A 23,731-nucleotide genomic window follows, 5' to 3' on the forward strand; every position below is an offset into this window, starting at 1 on the left:
AATCCTTGTCTATTTACACTATCCTTGCCCCTCATGATTTTATAAACTTCTATAAGCTCAGTCCCAACCTATTCAGCCTGTCCCTATAGCTCAAACCCTCCAACCCTGGCATCATCCTTGTAAATGTTTTCTGAGCCCTTTTAAGTTTCACAATATCCTTCCATAAGGAGGGAGACCAGAATTGCACACAATATTCTTGAATTCAGTTTTAACGAATTTGGAATTAGGATTTTAAGGATGACCATTGCCTTTTGCTGAGAGAACCCATCTGCTCCGCTAATGTCCTTTATATAAGACCGTAAGATACAGGAGACCCCTAGACTCTGCTCACCATTTCATCAAGACTGATATGTTTCTCAACTCCATTTTCCTTCCTTGTCTCTGAAAGTCTTGATCGCCTTCCTAATCAAGAACTGATTGACATTTGTCTTAAAAGCACTCAATGACCTGGCCTCCACAGCCCTGTGAGAATCAGTTCCACAGATTCACCACCCTCTGGCTGAAGAAATTCCTCCTCATCTCAGCTCTAAATGGTCATCTCTTCACTCTGAGGATGTGCCCTTGGATTCTAGCCTGTCTGACTAGTGGAATTGTTTTCTTCTTTTTCATTTTATGCAAGCCTCTCATTATTCTATAAGTTTAAATGAGATTCCCCCCCATCCCTCACCCGCTCAACCACTCCTTATTTGGCAAGTCCTTCATCCTGGGATCATTCTGCAAACCTCCTCTGGACCCTCTCCAATGCCAGCACATCCTTCCTTTAATGCTGGCCCCAAATTCCTCATAATGTGGTTTCACGAGGGTCTGACACAGCCTCAGCAGTACATCTCTGCAATTGTATTCCAGCCCACTTCAACAGAACAGAACCATTATACTTGACTTCCAAATTGCCAACTTAACTTGTGTGTTAACCTTTAGAGAGTCATACAACATGTAAACAGACCCTTCGGCCCAATTCATTTGTACCAACCAGATTTCCTACACTGTACTGATTTTCCTTCATTTGACCCGTATTGCACTCAACCTTTCCTATCCACGTACCTGTCAAATATCTTTTAAATGTTATATTTGTATTCATCTCTACCACTTCCTCTTGCAGCTCATTCCATATACTCACCACCCTCTGTGTGAAAATGCTGCCTGTCAGGTCCCTTTTAAATCTTTCCCCTGTCATCTTTTGCCCACTGGTTCTGGACTCCCCTACTCTTGGGAAAAGTCCTTGGCTTTTCCACTTATCTATGTTCCTCGTAATTTTATAAATCTCTATAAGGTCACCCCTCAGTCTCCTATGCTCTAAGGAAAAAGGTCCCAGCCCATCCAGCTTCTGCTTATAACTGAAACCTTCCAGCCTTGGTAATATCCTTGTAAATCGTTTTTGCACCCAGATTAATAACATCTTACCTATAGCAGGGTGACCAGAATTGTACGCAGTACTCCAATTTCAGTGGTCTTATCAATGTCTTGCACAGCCAATGACATGACATCCCAATCTCAATACTCAATGTTGTGACCGATGAAGCCAATTGCCAACTTCACCACCCTGTCTACTTCTAGGTCTCTGTGATCAACAACACTCCCCAGGGCACAACCATTAACTGTGTAAGTCCTGCCCTGGTTTGTCTTACCAAAATGCAACACCTTCCATTTCTCTGCATTAAAGTCCATCTGCCATTTCTCGGCCATAGGCCCAGTTAGAGTTATGGAGTCACACAGCATGGAAACACACTCATCGGTACAACTGGTCCATGTTGACAATGTTCCCAAATTAACTAGTCCCACCTGCCTGCTCCTGGCCCATATTCTTCCGAACCTTTCCTATTCATGAATTTATCCAAATTCTTTTAAATGTTGTAACTGTACCTATATCCACCACTTTCTCTGCCAGTTCAGTCCACGCACACAAACCACTGTCTGTGTAAAAAGATTTGCCCCTCATGTCCTTTTTAAATCTTTCTCCTCTCACCTTAAAAATATTCCCCTTAGTTTTGAACTGCACCACCCAAGGGAAAAGACTTGTGACATTCACTTTATGTCTGCCCCTCATGATTTTATAAACTTCAGTTTGGTTACTCCTCAACTTCCAATGCTCCAGTGAAAAAAGGCCCAACCTTTCCAGTCTTTTTTTATAGCTGAAACATTCCATTTGAGGCAACATCCTCGTAAATCTTTTCTGAACTGTCTCCAGTTTAATGATATCCTTTCTATAACAGGGCAACCAGTTCTCCAGATGAGGCCTCACCAGCGTCCTGTACAAACTCAACATGACATCCCAACTCCTATTATCTGAGGACTGAGCAATGAAAGCAAGCATGCTAAATGCCTTCTTAACCACCCTGTCTACCTTGGATGTAAATTTCAAAGAATTATGTACCTGAATCCATAGGTCTCTTTGTTTGACAACACTATCCAACGGTCCTTGTTTGTGTTTCCAAAATGCAATACCGCACATTTATCCAAATTAAACTCCATCTGCCACTGCTTAGCCCATTGACCCAATTGATCAAGATCTCTTTGTAACCTGAGATAACCTTTTTCACTGTTCACTCTACTACCAATATTGGTGTCATCTGCAAACTTACTAACCATCCCTCCTATATTCCCATCCAAATCATTTATATAAATGAAAAAAAACAGTGGACCCAGCACTGATTCCAATAGAACACTGCTGGTCAGGTCTCCGATCTGACAACCCCCTCTGTCTCCTACCATTAAGCTAATTTTGTATCCAATTGGCTTGCTCAATCTGGGTGCCATATGATCTAACCCTACTAACCAGTCTATCACATAGAACCCTGTTGAAGGTCTTGCTCGAGTCCATGTTGACAATGTCTATTGCTCTGCCTTCATCTACCACGCTGCCTTCATCTATCATCTTTGTCAACTCTTAAAAAAACTCAGTCAAGTTTATGGGACACAATTTCCTTCGAACAAAGCCATCCCTAATCAGTCCTTGCCTTTCCAAGTGCATGTGGACATTGTCTCTCAGAATCCCCTCCAACAACTTACCCACCACTGACATCAGGCTCACTGGCTCTTCTTTACAGCCTTTCTTAAATAATGGTGTAATGTTAGCAATTCCTGTGTTCTGGAATCTCACCTGTGGCTGTCAAATGAGCCCTGCAATTTTTTCCCTAGCTTCCCACGATGTCCTGGATTACACTTGATTAGGTCTTAGGGATTTCGCGAGAAAGGATTCTCAAGTCTCTTTACACTTCAGATATTGGAACCTTGTTTAGAAAATAATCTGCATCTCTATTCTTCCTATTAAAGTGCATAACCTGACACTTTCCCACACTGTATTTCATCTACCACTTCTTTGCCTACTTGCCTAACATGTCCAAGTCCTTCTGCAGCTTCCCCATTTCCTCATCAATACATGTCTTTTATATTATCTGCAAACTTAGTAACAATGGCCTCAGTTCCTTCATCCAGATCATTAATGTGTAGTAGTGCTCCCAACACTCACTTATGGAACTCTACTAGTCACCAGCTGTTATCTTGAAAAAGATCCCTCTATCCCTACTCTCTGATTTCTGTCAGTCAGTCAATCAGGAAGAAAACTATCATCCTTACATATGAATCCTGACCCACAGGTTGACTTGTTCTCTGAGGGATAGGGATGGGCAGTAAATGCTGGCCTAGCCAGTGATGCCCACATTTCTTGAATGAATAAAATGAACGTTCCCAGCCAGGTTCAATGCAAACTAGAGGAACAACATCTTATAGGGTCATACAGTAAGGAAACAGACCCTTTGGTCCAACCAGTCCATACGAAACATAATCCTAAACTAAATTAGTCCCACCTGCCTGCTCTTGACCCATATTCTTCCAAACCTTTCCTATTCATGTACTATTCACTTACCTAAGTGTCTTTTAAATGTTGTAACTGTGCCTGCATCCACCATTTCTTCAGGAAGTTCATTCCAAACATGAACTACCCTCTGTGTAAAAAAAAAATTGCCTCTCATGTCCTTTTTAATTGTGTCTCTTGTCACCTTAAAAATGTGGCGCCTAGTCTTGAAATCCCTCATCCCATTAACACCTACCATTAACCCTACCTATATATACCCCTCATGATTTTATAAACCTCTGTAAGGTCACCTCTCAACCTCTTACGCTCCAGTGACCAAGTCCCAGCTTATCCAGCCTTTCTTTACTATTATCTTCCACTTGGAGACTGTACAGTTTTTGGGAGAGCATGAACTCCTCTTTCCATGTCTATCATCCACCCATGTACAGCCCAGATTCTGTCATGACAAGGGTTGTTTTCAGTACAACTAATCCATTTTCACCTTCTTATAGTCCTCATTATCAACTATCTAGCTCCTCTTATCTGTGGAGAGAAAACAGTTAATCTTCTTCGGAATTCTTCATGATTCTTCAGAAACACACAGAAAAAGAAATTGCTGAAGAAAATCAGATCTGGCAACATCTGTGAAGAGATCCTTAGTAATAGTAGGCTGTTCGGCCTCTCAAATGGTTCCTGCCATTCAATAGGATCACGACTGATGTGACATTCCTAACATACATGTTCCTGCCTTTTCCCCATAATTCTTGATTCCATTATCAGACTCTATCTATCTCGGCCTTAAATGTAGTAAAGGAATCTGCCCCACAGTTTTCTGTGGCAAAGAGTTCAAAAGACTCAATTGTCTGAGAAAAGAAATTACTCATATATCAGTCTTAAATTGGTGCCCTTTATTATCTGAGATTATGCCCTCTGATCTTAGACTCTCCAATGAGGAGAAACATCCTCTCAGCATTTACCCTGTCAAGCCCCTTAATAATATATATCAATGATATTACCTCTCGTTCTTTGAAACTTCAATTAGTAGAGTTCCAAACCATCCAGTCTTTGCTTATAAGATAATTCTTCTGTATCCGTCTTCAGAATCAGATTGGCTTACTAGACTCAAAATATTAATTCTTGTTTTGTTTTCACAGATGTTGCCAGACCCGATGAATTCTTCAGCAATTTCTATGTTTGTTTCAGATCTCCAGCATTTGCAGTTCTTTGTTTTAGTTTCTCTTCTCTCCCTTGGCTTACGATCAACAAACCCTTCATCTGCCTATGCTTTCTCTCTGTTGGCTCCCTCTCTATCTATGTGCTCACTCATTTCCCTCCAATCACCACACCTCACCATCATCAACATAATTACCACCCTTTCCTAGCTACTACCAATTCTGAAGAAGGGTCACAGGATTCAAAACTTTAACTCTGTTTCCTCTTCACACTTGCGACCACAAAGAGAAAAAAATTCTCTTAACGTCCCTCTGAAGTAGTAAACTCCTGTATTTTTAGTCTCTCCTACGAGGGGAAACTTCATCTTAACATTCACCTTTTGAAGTACCCTAAGGATCCAGTATGCTTCAATAAGTGACTCCCCATGCTTTTGAATACCAATGAATACTGGCCAAGCCTGATCAACCTTTCTTTATGAAAGAACTACCTCACCCCAAAAATCGGACAAGGGAACCTTCTCTAATCTGCTTCAAATGCAGTTATGTCCTTTCTTAAATTAGGAAACAATACTGTCAATAAGGCCTCACCAATTTTATCTTCCTTGTCACTTGCTGTAACTGCATTATTAATGATTTGTGATTCATGTATCAGAATGCCCAGATTCCAGATTTTGGAAGGGTTTTTGCCATGAGTCTTAGTGGGTTTTACAAATCTTACCAAATTTGTCTCATTAATTACCTACCTGCCCCCTGGCATTCCTCTTATCTGATTATAATCCCAACTTGCCGCATGCCATTCCTCGAACAACTTGCTACTGCCATGATACCCTGGAATTGACTGGCATCCTTGGTGGCTGTGCCACCTTTAAGAGGCCATTGGGCGCATGGAGAAGTGCTGTCAATCCAAAGCTGTCCTGCATGATTCTTGATATTTTTCTCAGATGTGGCAGACAGGAGGAAATTGGCATCTCACTACATTTGGACCTCACCTAGAGGTCCAGTAGGATGGCATGGCGCAGAGTGGGACTTCCTCCGACCAGGACCAGCAGTCGTGGTCATGACAGCAGAGCATTCCAGCTTAGTCTAAGGTTGCCAACTGGGTCAGAACAGTTTCAGCCGACTGGAGGAATGCCCAGCAATGTAGGAAAAAGGCCAATGTCCTTCTCCACTCTGCTACATAAATTCCAGTATCTCTTTGATACCTCACACTCACTTTATCCCTCCTACTGGATTACTACTCTTATTATTGCCTGCAACATCTTCACTCACCAACCCCAACCTCTGACACCTCTAAATAAAAACCGAAGGAATTGCTATTGCTGTAAATCAGAAACAAAAATAGAAGTTGCTCGAAAAGCTCAGCAGGTCTGGCAGCATCTGTGAAGAGGAATCAAAGTTAACGTTCTGGGTCTAGTGACCCTTCCCCAGAGCTGTGGTTCAGTTCTGCCAGACCTGCTGAGCTTTTCCAGCAACTTCTGTTTTCGTCCCTGACACCACTAGCCTTGTATGCCCTTTCTGCTGTCAGCTGACTAACTCGAGTCACCTCCCAATCTGCACTGACAATGTCATTTTCATCTCTCTAATATTGTCTCTCTCTCATTCTGCAAGAAAAATAGCCCACATTGGGGAAGAAAGAGTCAGACAAGTCTGACCTCCCCAAGGAGGGACCGGAATGGTATTGATGGCTTCCCTTGACTTACTGTGCAGGCACCTCTCTGACCAAAAGTTATCTTCCTTGGTTTGAGTGAGGACCACGAACCAACCGGGCTTTGTGTTTGCATTAACTGGAACGGCGAGGCAGCAGTATTGTGAGCCTAGTGTTTCTGGCTAAGAAAGCAAAGCACAAAAAGGCAAGGCAATGCAAAACAGGGATAATGTGAGCATCCAATAGACTCAGAATGAGTGAATGCAATGAGAGCAAGTGAACAGGCTGGAGTTGCAATCTGATCCAGTCCATAAGCTAGGTGTGCCCCTGACTGTAGTGTCCCTGCTGCAGCATTACAATGATAGTTACTGGTGCAGCACAAAGGTACAGAAGCGACAATAAGTGACTCAGAGGTGTGCCATGAGGAATCTTCGAGGCAGACATATATCAGATGCCAATGTCTGTGAATATCGGTATATGTTGCCAAAGCCCGTGGAGCGTTGTCTGAGATGTCAGTGCCTGGTGTTCAACATGAGGTCCTTTGGAGCAACTCGTTCCGACTTCCCTATTGGGATTTCTCAATGCCTGGCCTGTTTGGTATGATAGAAAGCTGAATGTTAATGAGTTGAGTTGCGGTGTGAATGAGACATTAAACAATAATTCCCCTGAATCAGCAACTTGATGCTGCCGAGTAGGAAATTCCCCATATCCCTCAGCAAATTCATTAAAGATGCAGTGAGTGCCTTCTGGTGTCATGATAGGCATTGCTAGAACTCTCTGCATTCTGGTACAAACCTCATGGTAGCCCATGTCACTCAGACCCTCCAATGATTTTGCCCAAAAATTTCCTTTTGATAAACTGCAACTGTTATTTTGTGAATGTTCAGGTAATTTCTAATCCACCTTTTCAGAGATGTTATAAGACCAGAAGACATAGAAGTGGAAGTAAGGCCATTCGGCCCATCGAGTCCACTCTGCCATTTAATCATGGCTGATGGGCATTTCAACTCCACTTACCAGCATTCTCCCCGTAGTCCTTAATTCCTTGTGACATCAAAGAATTTATCAATCTCGGCCTTGAAGCCATTTAGCTTCCCGGCCTCCACTGCACTCCGCAACAATGAATTCCACAGGCCCACACTGTCTGGCTGAAGAAATGTCTCTGCATTTCTGTTCTGAATTTACCCCCTCTAATTCTAAGGCTGTGCCCACAGGCTGTCCTCACCTAACGGAAACAATTTCTTAGCGTTCACCCTTTCCAAGCCATGTATTATCTTGTAAGTTTCTATTAGATCTCCCCTTAACCTTCTAAACCCCAATGAATACAATCCCAGGATCCTCAGCCATTCCTCGTATGTTAAACCTGCCATTCCAGGGATCATCCGTGTGAATCTCTGCTGGACACGCTCCAGTGCCAGTATGTTCCTCCTGAGGTGTGGGGCCCAAAACTGGACACAATACTCCAAATGGGGCCTAACCAGAGCTTTATAAAGGCTCAGTAACACATCGCTGCTTTTATATTCCAACCTTATGACACACCTCTGGAGCAGGTGGGACTTGAACCCAGGCCTCCTGGCTCAGAGATAGCGATAGATTCATGTGCCACGTGAACCCTTTTTTGTAAACTTTTTTAAAAATGTAACTTATTTTCCTAATTAACCTGTTCAGAGATGTTATGACACACCTCTGGAGTGGGTGGGACTAGAAACTAGGCCTCTTGGTCCAGGGGTAGAGACATTGTGCCACAAGAATCCTCTTTTATAAATGTTAACACGTAGAAGCAATGAGCAATTAATGGATAATTAATTTATGGTTATTGGCAAGAAAACGAAAATAATCAGAAAAGGTTTTCTTTAAACACAGTAAGTGATTAGGATTTGAAATGCACTGTTTGAGAGGGTGAGAGAGGCAGATTTAATTGTGCCTTTCAATTTCAATTTCTGGAATTCTCTGTGAATGTCAGTCAATTAGTATATTTAAGATTGTGAGTGACAGGTTTTTGGATACAGACAGAATCAAAGTAGATGAGGACAGGACAGCAAAGTGGAGTATGGGGAGAAATCAGCTATAACCTTAATGAATGGTGGATGATGAGTTAATAAGTTCAATCAGTGGAAGATTAAAAACTGATCAGGTGAGAGATGTGGCAGGGTTTGACTCGAAGGAGACAAATCAAATCAAAATAAACATAGTGTAATGGAAAATTTTGACGAAATTGTTTGCTGTATGTCTGGATTCAACTTCTTCGTAAATTCTAAACTGTATACCTAAAAACAAAAAACTGTAGAAACAAAAACAGAAACTGCAGGAGAATCTTATCAAATCAGACAACATCAGGCTTCCACATCCATCAAAGTTTCACCTGCACTTCCACCAATGTCATTTATTGTATCCGTTGTTCCCAATGTGGTCTCCTCTGCATTGGGGAGACTGGACGCCTTCTCGCAGAGCGCTTTAGAAAACATCTGCGGGACACCCGCACCAACCAACCCCACCGCCCCGTGGCTGAATATTTCAACTCCCCCTCCCACTCTGATGAGGACATGGAGGTCCTGGGCCTCCTGCATCGCCCTCCCTTGCGACCCAATGCCTGGAGGAAGAACGTCTTATATTCCGCCTTGGAATCCTTCAACCCCAGAGCATCAATATGGACTTCACCATTTCCCCTCCCCCCCAACTTACCCCAGTTCCAACCTTCCAGCTCAGCACCGCCCTCATGACCTGTCCATCTCTCTTCCCACCTATCCGCTCCACTCTCCTCTCCGACCTATCACCTTTACCCCGACCTCTATCCACCTACAGCACTCTCAGCTACCTTCTCCCCAGCCCCCCCCCCCCCCTCCTATTTATCTATCTATCCCCAAAGGCTCTCAACCTCATTCCTGATGCAGGACTCTGGCCTGAAACATCGATTTTCCTGCTCCTCGGATGCTGCCAGATTTTTCTCCTGATTTAAAGCATCCACAGTTCTTTTGATTTTTAATGTTTTGAGTCCAGTGAGTTTTCTTCAGAACTGATAGTAGCTAGGAAAAGTTGGTATTTATGCTGATGACGGGGTGAGAGGGAAAGGTTTGAGTGGATAGGTGGAGAGCCCACAGAAAGAGAAAGTTTGGGCAACAAAGGGATGGTTGATATTAATCCAGGGAAGAAGACAGGCTGATAATTGGGACTGTAAGTATGTAAAAAATGAGCTGACTGTTCTGAAATCAGCCTTTGTCATGACAGAACCTGGTGGAAGTGGATAAAGGCCATGAAAGAAGGTTTTAAGGTTTAAAATATTGAACTCGTTATTGAGTCCTGAAGGCTACATAATTCCCATTTGGAAGATGAGATGCTACTTTTCCAGCTTGCGCTGAGCAATGCTATCACCTATATGAGAATAATGTGTACTTTTTAAAATTGCTGTATTATTTTATGAGCTAGTTTATTGTTTAATAACAGTTGGTGTTGCTGTTCAACAATGTTGTTGGATAATTAAAATGCTATTTGTTCCTTTTAAGTTTTTATGGAGATTGAAAAACATATTACAGACTTTAGTACCTATTTGATGTGGAGAAGAACATAAGAACGTGTATTTTTTTAAACCCTGGTATTAAAATAGACATAACAATTAATGAAATATTTTGGAATGTAGATTCTGTAGGCTTCAATATAAGATGTTGTATCTAGTTTGTATTGAAGTTGCACTACATTAAGACAACCTAAATAACAAAAATCAAAAGAATATTTTGCTAGCTACATGCAGAAATCTAGCAGGAAAGCGATAATTACCTGATTGAATAGCAAGCTAGTTTTGAATGGCTGGCTGACCTGCTCTCATTACTGTATAAAAGAGCAATGATGATTAAACTCCACTGAATCTGCCACTTACTTACAATTGAGTAAGTGAATGAAAATGTAAAATTATGCCTGTACCACAATTTCACTTTCTTAATTCAGTAGCAACTTGAACTAGATTACAAAGTCTTGTAGATTTCCTTACAGTGGAACATTTGTGAATTTTATAAAAGGAAGATAGAAAAATGGGAAAGACTAAACTACATATCCATGAAAATGGTGAGAGCTACAGAGAGTGAGATTATAAAGGGAGACATTGTTAACAAACACAGAATCACTGACAAGCGAAGGATAACTTGCTTGTGATTGGAGGTGAAGTTAATTTAATGAAAAGCTTGACAAGGTTGATTGTTCCCCATAAATTACTTGCAGATATTTTCTTATCAACTTGTTAGAGATGATTTTGCATACCTTTGGAGCAAGTGGGACTTTAATCTGGGCCTCCCAATCCAAAGATAAGGGCACTAACACGAGACCTCTACAAATTATGTGCATAAAATCACTTCTGATTGTTTACAGGAGTGTGGTTGCCAAGTACAATTGATGGGAATATTACCCAATCACCTCCATTGAGGCTGGGACTTCTATGCCTGTCTATTATTTGCTGCCAGAATTGCAATGTTTTGAAATGTCCCCAGCTTCTTGCCTGACACACATTGGTGTCAACGAATACTTTGAAGTTTCAATAGACTTCACAAACCCAACTAATTCTTTGATGAGGATGAACACTAAGATCAGCTCTCTTTATTGATTAGAATGTGTGACTTGTGTGCCTATCTTCTCCAGCAGGATAGTATCTATTACAGTACAACAATTACATCACCCTTTATCCTTAACAGAAGCAATTAACAGAGAAATACCCTATATTATCCCAACATCTGATAATCTGTAGTTGGACAATATTTAGCTTCAAACACCGACAGCTCTTGACTCTTAAACACTATTCCATGGCAGCCAGTAATATAGCAGTTTATTCAGGGGTACAGAGACATGAACAGATGTTGTGAATATTTGGAATCCTAGAATCAAGAAGGCTGAAGCTATTGCAGTGCAGTGGTGGTGTCCCTGGAACAGAAAGTCCAGGTTCAAGTTTCACTTGCCCCAGCTGAAACATGTATGAAAAGGATGATTAAAAACATCCAATCTCATGGGCTGGGCTATTGTGGCGCAGTTCTAATGTCTCCCCCTCCACAAGTCAGCCTGTGTTCAAGTCCCATCTGATCCAGTTGTGTCGTAATATATCTGAATAGGTTGAGTAAAATAAAATCCTGAGGGCTGCAGATAATCATTGACATATTCTAGTCTGAGGTGAAAATTAGAACTAGATACAAAGTCAGTCATATTCTTACAGAGACTGTGTGGCCTATTCTAGTTCATTTTTAAAAATGCTCTTTTAAATTAAAGGCAAGAGGTGCTAAATATGTTATATCTCCAGTCTGAGAAAGATGAGCAAGATAACATTAAGAATCCCTGATGAACATTTATATGATAGTATGCTATGTTTTCCCTTTGAAGTACTTCATGTACCTGAGAGAAGTTGGACATGGTAATAATGACTCTGGATGAGTAATCCAGAGACCTGGCTAATTCTCTGAGGACACTCTGACAGCTAGTGGATTTAAAATTCAATTAATAAATCTGTAAGAGAAAGCTGGTCTCTTACAAACATATGAAATAGGAACTGAAGTAGACCATTTGGTCCATCGAACCTGCTCTGCCATTCAGTCAGATAATGGCTGATCCATTTATGTTTTGAATTACACATTCACAGTCTACCCCCAATAACCTTTGATTCCATTATCTAACAAGAATCTGTCCAACTCCATCCTAAAATATTCAATGATCCCATCTCCATCGTCTTCTGAGATAAGGGGTTCCAAAGTTGCACAACCTTCCAAGAGAAAAATAAACTCCTAAAAGAGGGACCCTCAATTTTAGGACTGTAGCCTCTTGTTCTGGACACACCCATAAGAGGAAACATCCTTTCCACAGTCACCTTGTCAAGACCATTCTGGATCTTATGCACCTCAATCAAGTCAACTCCTGTCAGTTTTCTAAACTCCAATGGAAACAAATCTATCCATTCTATCGTCATAACACAACTCTTTCCAGGATATCAATCTAGTAAACTTCCTCTGAAATAACTCCAACATGTTTTATATGTTTTCTTAAATAAGGAGACCAAAACTGGACACTATACTTGGTCTCCGCAATGTCCTGTATATGAGTCTTACTTCTTTGTTCAATTGTTCTTTTAATAAAGGTTGGCATCCTATTAGCTTTCTTGATTATGTAGCATACTTGCATGCTAATGTTTTGTGATTCATGTACTGGAAGATCTAGATCCCTTTGCATCTCATAATTCCTGTTCTCCATGTCAGCCATGCTGACCACGAGTCTATTGCCCATTTTGTAAAAACCCATCTGGTTCAGAAATTGTATTTGTGAATAAAATCTGCCTGATCTTTACTTGATCTGCCTCTTTGTGACTCCAGACCCACAGCTGACTCTTAACTGCCCTCTGACATGGTCCAACAAGTCATTTAGTTCAAAGGCAATTAGGGATGGGCAATAAATGTGGTTGTTCATCATCCCGTTAAAAAAAAATGCAGTTTTGAACATTAGGGATGTCAAACAAAATGGAGAAGATAAAAAAAACTTTTAAATTCCCCATATTTGAATAAGAGGATGTCTATTGCTAAACAAGTTGACAGGTGCAGTTATTGTCCTCACTGTTACAAATTAAATGGTTTTATTATCAGGCATAAACAGTATAGGTAGAAAACTACAAGAAAATCAATGTTAATTTTGGTGTTTTGAACTTATAAATATGACAACAATGCATTCTATCGCCAAAGTGTGAGCTCATGGTTATATCCACATTACTTCCCTTTCCAAACTGCTCTTTTTAAAGTATATTTTTATTTACACTGTCCATGAGTCACCCAAATTTAGTCAAATTCAGTTACAAGCCATTCTTCAAAACATTGACTAAATGGTGATGATTAACCCTTAGACTGCTGACATTCTTATGCATATATTTATCTTAAAAAAAAGGTCATCTGCTCATTTTACTGTGTCAGTGTTAATGCTCCCCATGCGCCTCCTTCCACCCCTTTACTTCCTGATCATTTTTCTCCGATGGAGGTTAAGGATGTCTTTTGAATGAGGTGTTAAATGTATATCCCAAGACCTGTCTGGCCTCTCACGAGTGGGCACATGATGTTTCTTTGAAGAAGAACAGGGGTATTCTCCCTGGTATCCTGGGCCATGAGATATCTCCCAACCAACATCACTTAACTAGTTGTAATTTCGTGGAGCTTGCTGTGCTCAGTTGGTTGCCGGTTTTCCTATGACTTGTCAAGGTATAATTTAATTTACTGTCAAGCTGTTCAGATACTTTGACATAGTAAAAAGTGCTTTTTGTACATTTCATTAATGTAATGTACTTGAAGGTCACCTGAGTTGAAGAGAGTCGTTCATGGTAACTTAAGATAGTGCAGGGATTGAACCCACATTATTGGTGTTAAACTGCATTACAGACCAGTCAACCAATAAATTGAGCGAACGATCCCGTTTGTTTTTAACATACATTTATTTAGAAAGGAATAAATTCAAAGCCATTTGTGAATGGGAGGCAGCGGGGGAAATGAAACTAAATCGCTCATCGAAAGAGCTAATGTTAGCAATGATGGGCCGAACGACTTCCTTTTGTGTTGCATAATTCAGCGAGTCATTTTAGTTTATTGCATTGACCGTTTCGTCGGCAATATAGCTGTGCATTTTGGAGACAGTGCCAAAAGTTTGGTCTGGGGAGGGAAGGAAGGGCCCGTCCAGCAGGAAACTGCTTCTGTGCTGAGTCTGTGTGAAAGGAGCCTGCAGTCAGGTGATTTGCTGACCCCGTACGAATCCATAAAGCTCCCGAGCGAGAAAGAGACAGGCAGCCAAGAGATATGTTCCTCTTGAGGCGTGGAAGCGAGCTGCTAAACCCATTTTAATACCCCTTGGAAAACGTTGCGATCTGTAAGTAGTGATTAGTCTCATGTACGTTGCTTTATATTGAAATGGATACATTGTTTAGTCGCTACAGTGTGTCTGTTACATTGTATCTATTCTGACTGGGATTCCCCTTTCCCGTGGACAGATCACGTTAAGTGGATCTTATTTTAACAGCGATAAGTGAATATTTTTCCTCTCCCATTAAGTTCTGGAAGCTTTTTGTTTCTGAAAGGAAGTACCGACATTTAGGTTGAGAAAGGGGACTTTGGCCTAGACGCTAAATTGAAAACAAAACAGAAACGAGCGCATCAAATCCAACGGCTCTCGAAGATTAATGTTCGACAACAAAGCAGGGGGAGGGATGCACTTTGTGTTTAATCTTGCTTAAAATAAAGGCCGACTGATCAAGGTGAGTAATGTGAGATTGTGCGGTGCAGTCCGATATTACTGATAACTTTGTGACCATTAAGAACTGACGTGTGGGGAAATCGCTTTGGGTTCCAGTGTAGTCTGGATAGTATTTAGTGGTAGGTTAATGGGGTCAAAATTTGATGATCTGAGCACGGATTTGTGCTTTAAGTAATACCTCGTGTATTTAAAGGTTTGATCTTGGAGATGCAAAAATTGCATGTGTATGTGTTTTTATTTTCCAAACACATTTGTCTATTTAATCACTGTTTGGTGTTTTGAGGTAGAAAACTTCAGCTCGTTTAAAGTGAAACCGCAGAGGTAACTGAATGGATAATCTTGATCTCAGTGATTTAAATATTCAATGATTAGGTTAGGACATCTGGTCGGCATGGACGAGTTGGACCAAAACAAATGACTAGAGTAAGATTAGCATCCTGCCTGAACTGCTGTGCACTTCCAGCACCACTAATCCAGAATCTGGTTTCCAGCATCTGCAGTCATTGTTTTTACCTAGAGTAAGATTAGGGCCAGTCAAGGACAGTAGTAGGAAGTTGTGCGTGGAATCAGAGGAGACAGGGGAAGCGCTAAATGAAGATTCACACTGGAAAAAGATGTTGTTGAGGAGAATTCTGAGAAACAGGCTACCAGACTAGATGGGATTGAGGTTCAGAAGGAGGAGGTGTTACAAATTCTGGAATGTGTGAAAATAGATAAGTCCCCTGGGCTGGATGGGATTTATCCTAGGTTTCTCTGGGAAGGTAGGGAGGAGATTGCTGAGCCTTTGGCTTTGATCTTCGTTGTTGTTGTCTACAGGAATAGTACCAGAAGACTGGAGGATAGCAAATGCCCCCTTAAACAAGAAGGGGAGTAGAGACAACCCTGGTAATTATGGGTCAGTGAGCCTTACTTCTGTTGTGGGCAAAGTTTTGGAAAAGGTTATAAGAGATTGGATTTATAATCATCACAAAAGGAATAAGTTGATTAGGGATAGTCAATGTGGTTTTGTGAAGGGTAGGTTGTACCTTCCAAATGTTTAGTGAGTTCTTTGAGAAGGTGACCAAACAGGTGGATGAGGGTAAATGGATGTGGTGTATATGGATTTCAGTAAGATGCTTGGTAGGCTATTGCACAAAATATGGAGGCATGGGATTGAGGGTGATTTAGCTGTTTGGATCAGAAATTGGCTAGCTGAAAGAAGACAGAAGGATGGTAGTTGATGGGAAATGTTCATCCTGGCGTTCATATACTCTGTACTGCAAGGATCTGTTTTGCATCCACTGCTGATTTTGTCATTTTTAAAAATGGCCTGGATGAGGACCTAGAGGAATGGGTTAGTAAATTTGTAGACGACAGTAAGGTTGGTACAGTTGTGGATAGTGCTGAAGGGTGTCGTAGGTTACAGAGGGACTTGGGTAAGCTGCGGAGCTGGGCTAAGGGGTAGCACATGGAGTTTAATGCAGAAAGTGTGAGGTTGATTCACTTTGGAAGGAGTAACAGGAATGCAGAGTACTGGGTGAATGGTATGCTTCTTGGTAGTGTAGATGAGCAGAGAGATCTGTGTCCCTGAAAGTTGCCACCCATGTTGATGGGGTTGTTAAGAAGGCATTTGGTGTGTTAGCTTTTATTAATGAAGGGATCGAGTTTCGGAACCATGAGGTCATGCTGTAGCTGTACAAAACTCTGGTGTGGCTGCACCTGGAGTATTGCTTGCGGTTCTGGTCACTGCATTTAGACGAAGGATGTAGAAGCTTTGGAAGGGGTTCAGAGGAGATTTACTGGGATGTTGCCTAGTATGGTGGGAAGGTCTTATGAGGAAAAAGTGAGGGACTTGAGGCTGTTTTTGTTAGAGGAATGTTGAGAGGTGAGTTAATTGAGACATAGCAGATAATCAGAGGGTTAGATCGGGTTGATGGTTAAGGCCTTTTTCTTAGGATGGTGATGGCGAGCATGAGGGGGCATAGCTTCAAATTGAGGGATGATAGATATAGGACAGATGTCAGAGGTAGTTCCTTTACTCAGTATTAGGGGTGTGGAATGCATTGTGTGCAACAGTTGTAGGCTTGCCAACTTTATGGACATTTAAATGGTTATTGAACAGCATATAAATGAGAATGGAGTAGTGTAGATTAGATGGGCTTCAGATTGGTTTCACAGGACAACGCAACATTGAGGGCCGAAGGGCCTGTACTGCGCTGTCATGTTCTGTGTTTTATATTCTGTAATATTTTACTTCTATGAGATAGCAAATGTGTGTAGCATTGAGAGCTGAAATAGTGGAGATTGGTCTAGAGGCAAAGAAGATCAGAGAGGATGGAAAACTAAGAAAGTCAGGTGAAGTTTGAGGGTCAGCGCTTGATTTAGATTTTCAAGCATTTGTGTTAGGACTTGAACTTTGGTGTGCTCTCAGAGGAAGAGAAGACACCAGAGAGAGAGATCTGGCAAAGCAGCGATATTTGCCATATATTCCCTGTTTTAGTTCAGGCAGAGAAGGCAGTGGAGAAGACCTAACCAGATGAGTGAGCTTTGGTAAACAGTTTGGAGTTGCTGCATGAGCCAAGTGGTTAATTGGATAGCTCTTTCAAAGATTAGAATTGTGCTGGAAAAGCACAGCAGTTCAGGCAGCACCAGCTCTTTCAAAGACCACACGTATGCACTATGTGCTGAAAATTGTCATGTATGTCTATAGAGTTTGCATTGAGACAGAATTTCCATTTCTGATCACAACCTAATAACTCCTGGGTGGTATGCAAGAATATACTGACATGGTGTGGGTGCAATGAAGTATAGCTGTGATAATATCCATGAGTGCTAGGTGACACTCATTTTGTTGCCACACTATTGTACATGGCCATTCATGGAGTGATTCTGTGAAGGGTACCATAGAATTGGTGCTTGGTTCAGAAGGAAGTGACCATCAGGGAGTGTTTCTTTGTATGGCGAGTTACGTCAATTTTTATTTTTTGTTTAGTTTCTATAGTTTGCATCTCAATGCCTGCTAGAAGCCGGAAAGTCTTTATTTCATGGATGGTTATGTCACCATCATTACCTGATACCCACAGACCAGTGACTGTTCACTTTAATGGGGTGTGATGCTGTTCACTGTGACCCAAGGTGTTTTGGGCAACTTTGGTTCATCATTATCGGTGGCCACATTCTTACCTGGGCCCTAAGCTCTAGGGTTCCTTCCCTACACCTCTCCCCTCTGTCTACCTTGCTTTCGTTATTTTGGCCACATTACCTAATATTTCCTTCAGTCTGTTCCTTCTCCCTAAATGATGTTCCTTCAAAGCATCTTGAGATGTATTATTACATTAAAGATGCTGCATAAATATAAATTCAATTTTTAAAAATATTCTTCATGGGATGTGAGCATCACTGGCTGGGCCAACATTTATTGTTCATCCCTAATTATCCAGTGGGTGGTTAAGAGTGAATGGAGTCACATGTAGGCCAGACCTTGTTAGGATGTTAGTGAACCAGATGACAGTTCAGCAATGATTGGTCACCATTAGATGAGCTTTATGTTCCAGATTATTTTCAAATGTCGTCATCTACCATAGTGGGATATAAACCTATGTTTCTGAGACATTGGCTTGGGGTTTTGGATTACTAATCTGTTAACTGATATTACCATTACACCATCATCTCCCTTTGAGCATAATTCTCAGTTTTCGTTATCACCAATTTGTAGTTTAAAATTGGTTTTTCCTGATTATAACTGTTCAATGCTTGTGGGGAAGACCCAAAGTTAGGGACCACAGGGGAATCAGAACACCCAAATTTACTCAGTCAGTAATTAGCATTTCGAACTTGTTGCCATTAGATCTAGTGAGGTGCTCAGTGTAAATTTCAGTGACAACTTCATGAACTTGTGGGAGAAAGGAATAAGAGGAGCATTCCGGTAGGGTTGGATGAAAGAGTGGGAGGTGATTCATGTGGAGCATAAACACGGGCAGGGTCAGTTTTGTTGAATTATGTTGTTCTGTGCTGTATGTTTTATGTACAAGGCCAGCATTTGCTGTTTAGCCAAGTTGTCCTTGGGTGGTGATCAGTCTTCTCCTTGACTGCTAAAGTCATAGGACAGTACAGCATAGTACAGGCCCTTTGGCCTATGATGTTGTTGTGTTGAGCATTTATCTTAATCCTAAGGTCAACCTAACATACACGGCCCTCATGTCCATGTGCTTGTCCAGCAGTTGCTTAAATGTGTCTGGCCATCTAATTTATCTATGCCTAACATACGATGAACGGCTGAGGATCCTGGGATTGTATTCATTAGAGTTTAGAAGATTGAGGGGCGATCTGATAGAAACTTACAAGATAATTCATGGCTGATAAAGGGAGGACGCTGGGAAATTGTTTCTGTTAGGTGAGGATACTAGGACTTGTGGACACAGCCTTAGAATTAGAGGGGGTTCGACGTAGAACGGAAATGAGGAGGCATTTCTTCAGCCAGAGAGTGGTGGGCCTGTGGAATTCATTGCCACGGAGCGCAGTGAAGGCTGGGATGTTAAATGAATTCAAGGCAGAGATTGATAAATTCTTAATCTCGCAAGCTATTAAGTGATACGGGGAGAGTGCAGGTAAATGGCGTTGAAATGCCCATCAGCCATGAATGAATGGTGGAGTGGACTTGATGGGCCGAATGGCCTTACTTCCACTCCTATTTCTTATGGTCTTATGCTTTGCATTATCTTGTACACTTCTATCAGGTACCTCTCTTCTTCTCTCCAGTTGAAAAGCCCAAGCTCACTCAAACTCTTTTCATAAGACAAGCTCTCCAATCCAGGCAGCATCCTGGCAAATCTTCTCTGTATCCTCTCTGAGGCATCTACATCCTTCCTATAATGAGGCGACCAGAACTGGATGCAATATTCCAAGTGTGGTCTAACCAGGGCTTTATAGAGCTGCAGCAAAACTTCACGACTCTTAAACTCAATCCCCCGTTAATGAAGGCCAAAACACCATACACCTCCTTGCCACCCAAATTGATAGTGTTGTTAAGTTTGAGGGATCTATGTATGTGGACCCTAAGATCCTGCTGTTCCTCCACAATGCCAAGAATCCTGTCCTCAACCCTGTATTCAACATTCAAATTTGACCTTCCAAACTCAATCACTTTGCATTTATTCAGGTTGAACTCAATCTGCCACTTCTCAGCCCAGCTCTGCATCCTGTCAATGTCTTATTGTAGCCTGCAACAGCCCTTGACATTACCTACAATTTTTGTGTCATTGGCAAACTTACTAACCCACCTTCCACTTCTTTCAATCCAAGTCATTTATAAAAACCCCAAAGAGCAGAGGCCCAAGAACAGATCCCTGCGGGGCACCACTAGTCACTGATCTCCAGGTGGAATACTTTCCATCCAGTACCGTTCGACCAGCCAAATTTCCCTGTATCCCATACCTCCAAACTTTCTGAATGACCCTACCTTAGGCAACCTTATCAAATGCCTTACTGAAATCCATAAACGCCCCATCCACTGTTTGACCTTTGTCAACTTGTCTCATTGCATCCTCAAAGAACTCAACAAGGCTTGTGACACATGACCAGCCATTCACAAAGCCATGCTGACTAACTTTAATCAAAGTGTTTTTCCAAATAGTCATAAATCCTGTCTCCCAGAATCCTTTCCAGTATCTTGCTGACCACAGATGTAGGACTGACCGAGTGGTCTGTAATTTCCAGGGATTTCCTTATTCCCTTTCTTGATCAGAGAAACAATATTCACCTCCCTCTAATCAACTGGCACTACTCTCGTGGAGAGTGAGGATGCAAAGATCATTGCCAGAGGGGCAGCAATCTCATCCCTTGCTTCCCATAGCAACCTTGGATACTCGTTGTTTGTCGAAATTAGATGCAACCAAATGGCTTGAAGCCACTTCAAAGGGCAGTTAAGACTCAAACACATTGATTTGTGACTGCATCACATATATGCCCAGACAAGGTAAAGAGAGAGAGATTCCTTTTTTGACTGTAGAAGCAAAGACTCTCCCAAAGCTTGAATTTTCTTTGAATGCAGGCGGAAACAAATAAACAATCTGCTAATCTCTGTAAAGTAGATTGACCTTCAAGCTTGAGTGGTGGGCATTCTTTGGCAGGAAGTCATAAGGGCATAAGGGGGATATGAGATAAACTTGGCAGAAATGCTTAAGGATAAGTCAAAGAGATTCTACAAGTACGTTAAGAGCAACTAGAGTGAGAATAGGGCCCCTTAAAGATCAATGAGGTCATCTATGTGTTGTACCTCAGGAGATTTTGCTTCAGTTTTTACTGTGGAGGAAGAAATGGAGGATAAAGAACTCTGAAGTAAATACTAATGTTTTTGTAAACAGTTCACATTACAGAAGTAGTAGTGCTGGAGGTCTTAGAAAACATAAAGGTGTATAGATCCGGGTCTGATCAAGTTATCTCAGGATGTCATGGGATGCTGGGGGGGGGGGGGGAAAGAAATTGCAGGACCTCTAGCAGAGATATTTGTATCGTCTATAACCATGGGTGAGGTGCTGGAGGACTGAAGGTTAATGTTGTGCCTTAATTAGGCTGTAAGGAGAAGCCTAGAAACTAGGGGCGGCACGGTGGCACAGTGGTTAGCACTGCTGCCTCACAGCGCCAGAAACCTGGGTTCAATTCCCACCTCAGGTGACTGTCTGTGTGGAGTTTGCACATTCTCCCCGTGTCTGCGTGGGTTTCCTCCGGATGCTCCGGTTTCCTCCCACAGTCCAAAGATGTGCAGGTCAGGTGAATTGGCCATGCTAAGTTGCCCGTAGTGTTAGGTGCAGGGGTATATGTAAGGGAATGGGTCTGGGTGGGTGCGCTTCGGCGGGTCGGTGTGGACTTGTTGGGCTGAAGGGCCTGTTTCCACACTGTAAGTAATCTAATCTATAGACCTCTGAGTCTGGCATCAGCAGGTGAATAAGTTGCTGGAGGTGATTCTGAAAGATAGGATTTATTTGCGTTTGGAGAGGCAAGGACTAGTTAAGGATTGTCAGCATGGCTGTGTGTGAGAGAAATCATGTCTCATAAACCTGTTTGAGGGTTTTTAGAGATGGTAACCAAAAAGATTGAGGGCAGAATGGTAGACATTGACATTAGTAAAGCCTTTGATAAAGTAGACTAATTAGTAAAGTTAGATTACATGGGCTTAAGGGAGAGCTTGTCAAATGTATACAAAATTGGTTTGATATTAGAAGACAGAGGCTGGTGATGGAGGGTTGTTTTTAGGAGGCCTGTCACCAGCAGTGTTCTACAGAGATTAGTACTGGGTCCTCTTCGGTTTGTCATTTTGTATTAACGATTTTGATGAGGATCATTAAATTGGAGAGGGTTCAGAAAAGCTTTATCAGAATGTTGTTTCGAATGGAAGGTTTGAGTTATAAAGATAGCCTTGGACTTTTACGCTGGAGTGTAGGAGGTTGAGAGGTGACCTTTTATTGAGGTTTATAAAATCTCGAGGGGCGTAGACAGGATGAATAGCAAGGATCTTTTCTCTCGGTTGGGGGGAATTCAAAACTAGGGGCCATACCTTTAAGGTGAGAGGAGAAGGATTTTAAAAAGGACATGAGAGGCAAATTTTTTTGTACAGTGGTTTCTGTGTGGAATGAACTGCCAGAGGAAGTGATGTAGGTACAGTTACAACATTTAGAAGACATTTGGATAAGTTAATGAAAAGGAAAGGTTTGGAGGGATATGGGTCAAATGCAGGCAAGTGGGAGTAGTTTGGTTTGGGAATGTGGTCAGCATGGACTAGTAGTACTAAAGGGTCTGTTTCCATGCTGTGGGACTCTGACTGCAACATTGATAGGCCCTGTTCTTGTTTGAGAATACAGAAGCAGCCATTAACTTCCAAATATTACTGGATCATCCATCTCTGCCTTCTGTACTGGTCCTCAACATTATGAAAACCAATCTTCAGTCAATTTGATTCGCATGGTATGAAGAAATAGTTGGAGACACTTTGCTGCAAAGGCCCTGACAAGATTCCAAAAACAGCACTGAAGACTTGTGCTGCAGAACTTGCCCCTCCCCTAGCCAAGTTCTTCCAGTATAGCTATAACACTGGCATCTACCTGACAATGTGGAAAATTGCCTAGTTATGTCCTATACATAAAAAGCAGGACAAATCCAACCCTGTCAATTACTGTCTCCGTTACCTTTCATCACTTTACTGATGATTGAAAGTAATCATCAATAGTGATATCAAGCAGCACCTGCTCAGCAATAACCTGTTCAGTGCTACCCAGCTTGCGTTCCACCAGGGCCATTCAGCTCCTAATCTCATTACAGCCTTGGTTTAAATGTGGACAAAGGAGCTGAATTCCAGATGGAAGGTGAGAGTGACAGCCTTTGACATCAAGCCTGCACTCGACTGAGTGTGGCATCATGGAGCCTGAGCAAAACTGGAATCGATGGGCAAATGCTCTGCTTGTTAGAATCATACATGGCACATTGGAGAGGATGATCGTGGTTGTTGGAGCTCAGCGATCTTAGCTCCAGGACAACTCTGCAGGAGTTCCTCAGCGTAGTGTCCTAGGCCCAACCATCTACAGCTGCTGCTTCAATGATCTTTCTCCATCATAAGGTCAGATGTGGGGGTGTTTCACTGATGATTGCATAATGTTCAGCATCATTTGTGACTCCTCAGAAACTGAAGAAGTCTGAGTTCAAATGCAACAAGATCTGGACATTATTCAGGCTTGGGCAAGTGGCAATGTGTTCGCACCACACATGCCAGACTGTGACCATCCCCAATCAGAGATGATCTAACCATCTCCCCATAAGATTCAATGGCTTTACCATCACTGAATCCCCCACAATCAATATTCTGTGGGTTACCATGAACCAGAAATTCAACTGGACTCACCACATGAACAC

General features: G+C 41.9%; 1 protein-coding gene across 2 annotated transcripts in view; it reads left to right on the forward strand.

The window, feature by feature from the left end:
- The window catches only part of tpra1 (transmembrane protein, adipocyte asscociated 1), an 84,367-nt gene that overhangs the window by 920 nt on the left and 59,716 nt on the right, over window positions 1-23,731 (forward strand). The window contains exon 1 of one of the 2 annotated variants that reach the window (XM_072581807.1): window positions 14,291-14,467. The exons of the other annotated variant lie outside the window; for it this stretch is intronic. The gene's annotated coding sequence lies outside the window, so the exon portion shown is untranslated. Of the gene's footprint in view, window positions 1-14,290; window positions 14,468-23,731 lie in introns of those variants that run through there. 2 annotated transcript variants of the gene reach the window in all.

This window comes from Chiloscyllium punctatum, chromosome 12 (assembly GCF_047496795.1).
Source record: "Chiloscyllium punctatum isolate Juve2018m chromosome 12, sChiPun1.3, whole genome shotgun sequence".
Lineage (NCBI taxonomy): Eukaryota > Metazoa > Chordata > Chondrichthyes > Orectolobiformes > Hemiscylliidae > Chiloscyllium > Chiloscyllium punctatum.